The 8282-nt window shown below is 56.7% G+C and overlaps 1 protein-coding gene across 1 annotated transcript in view; it reads left to right on the top strand.

The window, feature by feature from the left end:
- The first annotated feature begins 3230 nt into the window (after positions 1-3230).
- Positions 3231-8282, top strand: part of KANSL1 (KAT8 regulatory NSL complex subunit 1) — a 77570-nt gene continuing 72518 nt past the window's right edge. Inside the window, exon 1 of the mRNA XM_066204830.1 lies at positions 3231-3515. The gene's annotated coding sequence lies outside the window, so the exon portion shown is untranslated. The remainder of the gene's footprint in view (positions 3516-8282) is intronic.

Here is an 8282-nt window from a genome sequence, read left to right as displayed (position 1 = left end):
AAAGCAGGCTTAGCCCCAGGTGCTTTGGGTCAGGGGTGGGATTTGTCCTTCAGGTGTTGGGCAAGTGACAGAGGTTGGGAAAGGTTTGAGGGCACCTCTCTTCTGTCCTGTGCTACCCGGGCCTCCACGTGTCACCTCTACATCTACCACAGCTTTCCAAGTGGGCTGCAAGGTCCTGGCTGGAATTTTGGGTGAGGTGGGAGGTGTGACACTGGGTGTAAGGACCTGGAGCAAGTCCTGACAAGGCCATGGAGCTGCTCCAGGGCTGGAGCCCCTCAGGAGCCAGGCTGGGAGAGCTGGGAACGTTCCCCTTGGGAAGGAGAGGATCCAGGGAGAGCTCAGAGCCCTTTGCAGGGCCTAAAGGGGCTCCAGGAGAGCTGGAGAGGGACTGGGGACAAGGGATGGATGGGATAGTGGGGAGAAATTCTTCCTGGTTTGGCCCTCGCACAGGTTGCCCAGAGGAGTTGTTGCTGCTCATCCTCGCTTTCCATCCTGCAGCGAGAGGAGATCCAAAAAGCTCTCAGGCATGAAGCAGGTTAGTTTTATTTTCATTTTTTTCCTGCCTTCCATAGCAGGTCCCCACCCTGTGGCTGCAGCTGTTGTTGCTCAGTGGAAAAATTAATTATTAGAGTCTCATTCTTCCAGAGCTGGAGGAAAAGCTTCCCAGGAAGGCTCACGGCTGTGCAGGAATTCCTCCTGCTGCATGTAGTCATCTTGCACTGAACCTTTCACCACTCATTTTTGCCCAACCTAATCCTGTAGTTTTCGAGAGCTGATTTGGGCTGTACGAGCAGCACTGAGACGAACCCCTTGCTGGTTGTTTCCCTGTGTTTTCTGCCGTGGTTCTGTTAATCCTGGACACTTACTCCTGTGTCTGGCCGCTGAGTGCCCGCCCCGCAGATCCGAGCTCTTCTCCCTGTGCCCCCGTGTGGGCTGGGGCTGTGCTCGGGGCAGCCTGAGCTTTAGGTGCCTCCAGACAAAGGCAAAGCAGCGATGAAGTTGGATTTGCCCACTGTTCCAGGGCTGAATTGCAGCCGTATGGTGAGCACCAGGAGTTGTTTAGGAACACCTACATCTTACTGGGGGTTGCAGTTGTTGTTCACTGATGACTTTGTTGCTGCAACATCTTATTTTCTGTCCCTCTGTCCAAATCTGTGACTTTGTTTGAGAGCTGATCCACGAGCAGGAGCTGCTTTTTATTTTTAATGGAGCAGAACTGGGTTTTTCTAAGGCAGGGTTCCTAGTGCTTTTAAACTTTGTCACCTGCAGAATCAGGATTTTCCTGGATAACCAGGAAAAACAACCTGCTTGTTTCAGGTTCCCTGGGGAAGGACAGCAAGGACAGTGTCTCTGTGGGGACAGTGGCAGCTGCCCTGTGGGATCAGGGTGGCCACCTCTAGCAGTGTATTTGGAGCATCTCAAACATCCTCCCAGTCCTGAAAGGGGCTTAGAAAAAAAGAGGGGGAGTAATGCTTTACACAGGCAGATAGTGACAGAGCAAGAGGGGGAACCGCTTGAACCTGAGAGAGATTTAGATTGGATGCCAGGAGGAAATTCTTTACGCAGAGTTTGGCACAGGGTGCCCAGAGCAGCGTGGCTGCCCCTGGATCCCTGGCAGTGCCCAAGGCCAGGTGGGACACGGGGCTTGGAGCAGCCCGGGACAGTGGAGGGTGACCCTGCCCCTGGGAGCAGAACAAGATGGGCCTTTGAGCTCCCTTCCCACACAAACCACTCCGTGATTCCGTGATCCTCTCCTCAGCTCCGCTGTCCCAAAGGGAAACAGTGATTCTCACTGCCCAGGACCAGCAGGGAGGAATGAAGGAGCTCACCTGCTTTTTGGCCTGTGGGACACGGAGTTGAGTCTTTTATTTGAACTAAACCTGTCCTGTGACTGGGATAAAAACTAAAAGACAATTTTAAGAAGCATGAGAGGCAGCAGATGCAGAGCTCCATGGCTGTGCCCCGCATCAGTGCTCAGGAGAAGGCACTGGAAGAGTTTCCCGCGTGTAGGAGAAGCAGATGGCAGTGGGATAACCTGAGGCCAGCGGTGTGCGGCTCACGAGGGACCCAGGGAGCCGCCGGTGGGCTGTGCGCTGGGCTCCTGGCGGACCACGGCTGGGGGGACACGGGCCAGCAGCGCCGGTGTGGCCGGTGGGGCAGGGCCGGTGCCGCCCGTGCCACCGGGACCCGCGGCAGCGACGGGACACAGGCCCAGGGCCACGCAGGAGCCGCGGGCCCTGCCTCACCTGTGGGGCACGGGCCCGGAGCCACCCGCGGGACGGGGCCCGGTGTCCCCGGCGGGACCGCAGCCCTCGTCCCCCGCGCCGGGGCTCGCTGTCCCGGCGGCACCTCCCGGTGCCCCGGCAGGTCCCTCCCCTGTGCGGGACCCGCGCCCCGCACGGGGCACGAGTGGCCTGCGGCCCGCGGGACGCCCCACGCGTCCCCCGGCTCCGGCCCCGGTGCCACCGCCGGGACACCGGCGCCCCGCGTCCCCCCCCCCCCCCCCCGGCCCGTCCCCCGCCCCGCACCCGGGGCCGCCCCCGCCGCCCCCCGCCCGCCCGGCGCTCCCGCGGCCCGGCCGGACCCGCGGCTGCCCGGGGGCGGCGGCGCTGCCGGGACCCCGCGGCGGGGCCGGGCCGGGCCCGGGGGTCCCGGCGGGGGCGGCGGCGGGGGGGGGCGCGGGGGGCGCGGGGCAGGGGCCGAGCGGCGGCACCGCATCAATCACCGCCCGCCCCGCCCCCCGCGCCTGATTGACGCGGCCGCGGCCAATGGGGCGCGCCCATGCCCCGCGCGCAGCCAATGGGCGCGGGGGAGGGCGGAAGGTCCCCGCTTGAAGGCGGCGGAGCGGCGCAGGTAGGAGCGGGCGCGGCGCGGGCGGGGGGCGCGGGGGGCCCGCACGGCCCGGGGGTCGCGGCCCCCGCGGGCAGCCCCGGCCCCGCCGGCCCGCAACTCGGCCGCGGGGGCCGGGCCGCGGCGGGGCCGGGGGGGGGCGGCGGGCGGCTCCTCCCGCCCGGGAGTTGGGGGTCGAGGGCAGGGTCGCGGCGGGCGCCGGGCCCGGGGCGCGGGGGGAGCTCCGCCCGCCGCGCTGCCCCGGGGGGGCCGGGCCCGGCCGGCTCCGTGCGGAGCGGGGGGACCCCCCCCCCCGCCCGCCCCGCGCCTCCATTTTAGCCCGGGGAAGCGAGGCCGGGCCCGGGGGGCTTCGGGAAGGATCGGGGACGGGGGGCGGCCCCGGGCCCCCGCGGCCCCGGGCCCGCTGCCGGGCCCGGCCCCGGCCCCGCCGGCCGGCCCGCGGCGGGATGGAGGTAACGGTGGGAGGGGGCGGCAGGGCCCCCTTGTGACAGCCCTTTCTCTCCCCAGCTCCTGGATTTTCCCACCTCCTCGAGTCAGTAAATAAGAAACTTGCATCCCGCCCGGCGTCGGCCGAGGCTGGAAGGATCCGGAGGCCGTCCCCGTGCCGGCGGCTGCCCACCTGGAGCGCAGGTGTGAGGATGGGCCTGGCCAAGATGCCCCGCAAGGTACGTCCCGCCTGCCCCGCTGCCCGGGGCTCCCGGCGCCGGCCGGGCCGGGGGTGCTCAGGTGCCTCGGCAGGTGCTGGGTCCGTTCCCGGCCGTGCAGGATGAGGCTGGAGCTCTGCACGTAGTTTCTTGGCTGATGCAGAACTTTAAAATGGAGGTTTGGTGTTATGGCTGGAAGTGTGGACTCATCCTGTGTGTGTGCGGGGTGTTTCTCTCTCCTGAGCCGTTCCAATGCCTGCAGTGAAGAGATGTGGAGGCTCCTCTTGGGAGCGTGTGTGTGTATTTACAGGTGTTACCTGTCCTTGTGTGCAGCAGCATCGAGACATCAAGGCTTGACTTGCCCAGAAAAAGAAAGATCATCTCCTTTTTTTTCCCTCCCTTTATTGTGTTTATCCTTAAACCCCAGGTTTACACTGAGGTCCGTGAAATTTGCTGATTTCCTCTGGGTTATATACATATTTATAGTATCAAAAGAGTTTTGTGTACACCTGTCAGAGGGGTCTTGGCTTTGTCCTGTGAAAACTGAAGGTCTGAAGCTGGAGTTTCCTGCTCACATTTCTGTCCCTCTGGTTTCCCCATGTGTGAGGCAGCCCTGGTGTTTCTGGGTCTGGAGTGGAGCCTGGCAGGGGTTTGCTGGTGCTCCTTTAGAAAAGTGACCTCTTGCCTTGCTGATGTTATCACACATTAAAAGTGTGTCCTAAACAGTCAGGTAGAGGAATCGAGTTCTATGCAGCTGAATAAAACCTGAAGAGAAGTGCTAAAGGGAAGGATGTTTCCCTCTTTTCATAAATCTACAAGCCAAAGCAGCCTGACTTTAGGCCAGTTATTAAGGCTGAACTTAGACAAATTCTCTTGTAATGGGAAAACCAAAAATCTTATCTCAATCCGTTCACACTGACCTTGCACAAATCTGCTGTGGTATCTGATCTCCAGTTGGCCAACACAGCAGCAAAGCTCTTGGTCTTTGTACACAGAATAACAGTGAGTTGTTCTGTGGGCTTTAAAAATGGAATTAAATCTCCCTGTTGTGGGTTTTGGAGGTTATCGCGAAATACCTTGGAAATCTGTGTTGCTACTGCTCCTGCTGACCCTGGTGGGAATTAGGAGAGAACTTCTCTGCAGACCTGACTTTATTTCCAAAGTGCCACGCGCTGATGTGTTGGGGTTTGATGTGTGGAGCCTCTCACCCACGTGGGCACTGGGGTGTTGTCATTTGTCCTGATCCCAAATGCCACCTCCTTAGTCTCACGCTGCAGCTTGGAAAAGTGTGGAGGAGAAAACCCAGTGAGGTTTAAGGAGCAGGGCAGGGCACTTGGGAGGGAGGCCCTGGATCCTTTCTGCCTGCCCCGAGCCGGCAGGAGCTGAGGGGAAGGAGCAGTGCCTGTGCGTGCTGCTGGGGCACACGGGGCCGTGGCAGCTCTGCTGAGAGGCCTTTCCTCCTGCTGGGGAGGATCTTGCTGGACCTTGCTTTTTGGAGTGTGTTGAGCGTGTCCCAAGTTGAATTGCTTTACAGCTCTGCCAGGACCTGTCTGAGGGCTGTTCTCACCGGTATCCCCCACTTGTGCTCAGGCTCCTGGCACCTGGTATTGCCAGTTTGCAATGTTTTATTGTCACAGAAGAGACCAGCTCAGTTGCAGCCCTTCAGTTTTATGAAGCTCATGACCCGGGGCTCCTCCGAGGGGCAGGGAGCCCTGCCTGGTCCTTCCCGGGGGAGTGCAGCCTGTGCTGCTCCAGCCCTGGCTGTGCCGTGGTCCCAGAACAGGGACTGGCTGCCTCCTCCTGCCCGCTGCCGTTTCCCCGTGCTCGCCTGGGCTCCTGTTCTCCCGTGTGGACTTGTCAGAGGAAGTGTTGGTAATAAGAACAGGCAGAGACAGGACTTCTTCACCTCTGAGTTCTGATTTCTGGCTGTGTTGCCGAGGGTGTGAAGGCAGGTGGATTTGTCTGGGACTGAGGAATTTGGGTGAAGCACTGACACTCTGGGCTCAGACCTGCAGGCTGGGTTATTTCTGGAACACAGGGTCTCAGAGCACAGCCCTTATCACAAGATGATGGTTCAGCATGACCACAGGAGTAATTCATCTAATATCCTGGTTATCAGCTATGATTTAGTCTGGTTAAGATGGGGCTCCAGTTTGGGATTAAACTGAACTATAAGTAGCTACCAATAGCGTGGTAATTTTCCCCCCAAGCCTGGAAATCCAAACAGTAATAGAATTGTTCCAAGTGCCCTACAGCAGAAATAGAAACTGGTTCTTGTAGTGGGTCTGAGTAAAGTCACGTGGAAAAGAGGGCTGCAATGTGAATCAGCTAACAGGTACTTTTAAAACTGGTGTTGGTATGGCTTGTGGCAGAGGGACAGGTGTCACCTCCGGCAGCCAGCAGGGACTGGAGGCTGGATTTGGGAGTTCTGGGTTCACTGTTGACTCACAAGGGAGTGTGAGGGGCAGGATTTGGTGCAGACTGAACCTGTGAAGACTTTCTGTCAGACTTAGCCATGGCTTGTGGATAAAGGAAAGTGGACCAAGACTTTCTAAGGGGAAGAGGGACCAAAGGGTTGAGTTGTGCAGCAGGTGAAAACCCAGTTTCCCTCTCAGCCCCGTGCGGGTATCCAGCTATCAGTCCCCAGCTGGAGGAACAGCTTAGAAATTCAGGATGGTTTATTGTGAGTTCTCAGCCAGATGTGGCTCTTTGGGAAGTGCTTCTCTGTGCTCCCCAAGCTGGTACAAGGAGAAGTTCCCACCAGGATCCTGTGGAGCTTCTTCTGTCCAATGTGCTTTGGTCTGATGCAACAGCAGGGAGGATTTGAGAACTTGGCACATTGGCACCAACGCCTTTGGCAGGGGCTCAAACTCACTCACTGGGGTGAAGTTTGTTACCTTTGTTGAATAGTCCATGGAAATAGAATAGAAATAGACATAGAAATACGTTTCACAGTTGAAACTGTACACAGAAACCTTAATTGATTCAAAGTATCTTAATGTGTCACAATGACAAAGCCCGTGGACTTCACAGTGTTTTCAGTAATTTCCCCCCTCGCCTGGGTATCCCTGAGTGCCCTGGGTGACTTTCAGAGGTGCCCGTGGTCTGTGGAGTAGATACTGCAGTTGGAAACAAGCAACAAGGGCTTGACATGACAGGGAAAGGGGATGGCTTTAAACTAACAGAGAGCAGGTTTAGATTGGGTGTTAGGAAGAAATTCCTCCCTGTGAGGGGGTGAGGCCCTGGCTCAGGTGCCCAGAGAAGCTGTGGGTGCCCCTGGATCCCTGGAAGTGTCCAAGGCCAGGATGGACTTCGGGGCTTGGAGCAGCCTGGGATATGGTGGAGGGTGTCCCTGCCCATGGATGGTCTTGAAGGTTCCTCCCAACCCAAACCACTCTGGGATTCCGTGTTGTTCTTGGAATTCTGAATGTCTGTATCAAGTGGCTCCATCTAAATCACCAAGGGGGTTTTCAGACAAGCAGTTGAGCTTAGATTGGTCACTCAGCTCTGTGAGCAGTACATTCATTTCCTGTTCCTACCAAGCAAACTAAAACTCCGCTGATCCAGAATTCCCCAAGGAAGATCCAGGTTTGTAGCTCACCTTAGGATGCATTAGTTGAACAGGGAGGGGCTGCTGAGCTCCACCAGCCCCTGTGCTGTTTGCCCTCATGTGGTTCTACTTTCTGTTTTTTGAGGACTTTGTCCTTTTTCTTTCCTGTTAGGTGAATATTTCCAGAGTAGCTGCCCAGGAAGCGCTGTGTCTGTCACAGCTAAGGAGGGCCTCCCTTGCCATGATTCTGGTGCAGAAGATTATCAGGAGAGCAACGATTACTGCAAACATCTCTTGTTGCTACAGCTTATCTATATTTAGCTTTAAACCAGAAATGCTTTGCATTATCTGAAGTTTCTGGGGCCACTGACAGTTGAGTTCACTGCTTTTTGTTAGGGTCGGGTTGCAAATGAAGATGCAAAAATTGTGGTTGTATCTGTAGGGAGTCTCATCATTGTGTTATTTAGTGGCCAGCCACCTTTCTCACATTCAGGATGTTTCCCAAATTGAAATAGCATGGTTTTAGGCTCAAAAGTCATAAATAACAACACTTAAAAGTTATTGTATGTACAGATATGCATATACTTACTGTATAGAGCCTGTTAAATTTCTGAGGCAGGTCCAATCAGAGCAAGTAATGAGGATAAAGAGGTGGAAAGATGAGGTAACAATTAGGTGTGAGTAGCTGGGTACACAGCCCTCACCACATACTGTGGTTTGAGTGTTCTGGGTGCTTTGCAGAAGAGGAAGAGAGCATTTCAAAGGATGATGCTGTAAAAATGGGGCTTCAGTGGGGAGAGCTGCTCTTGTTCATGGGGGGCATCTCCAGGTCAGGAACATCCTGTGTGAGGGACGGTAGGTGGCTGCTCCAGGAGCGGCCGTAAAGTGGCAATAAAGTTTCTGGTCTTTTGTCAGTTGTGGCACAGTTTTCAGTGGGGAAACTGAGACTGGCAGGGCCATAGCAGGTACATGCCAGAGGCCAAAGTTGTGTTATTTTAGGCTGCACAGCAATTTTTGCTACATCATCTCCAGATCGGGCTGGACGATGGAGGCTGCAGCTGTGTCCGTGCTGCAGGAAGATCCAAACCCGCACTGGAATGTCAAGCTGGAATCTGGGCTCTTGGTCTGTGCCTCAGCAGAAAATCCTGCACTGCAGAATGAACAAAAGATCAGAAACTTTATTGTACAGGAATTTCTTTTAACTTCCTCCACAAGAGATTGTCCTCACTCTTCTGTTC

This window comes from Chamaea fasciata, unplaced genomic scaffold (assembly GCF_029207755.1).
Source record: "Chamaea fasciata isolate MVZ Bird 193981 ecotype frontalis unplaced genomic scaffold, bChaFas1.0.hap1 SCAF_27, whole genome shotgun sequence".
Taxonomy (NCBI): Eukaryota; Metazoa; Chordata; class Aves; order Passeriformes; family Sylviidae; genus Chamaea; species Chamaea fasciata.
Note: the sequence above shows the minus strand (reverse complement) of the source record. Positions and strands in the feature narration are given on the sequence as shown.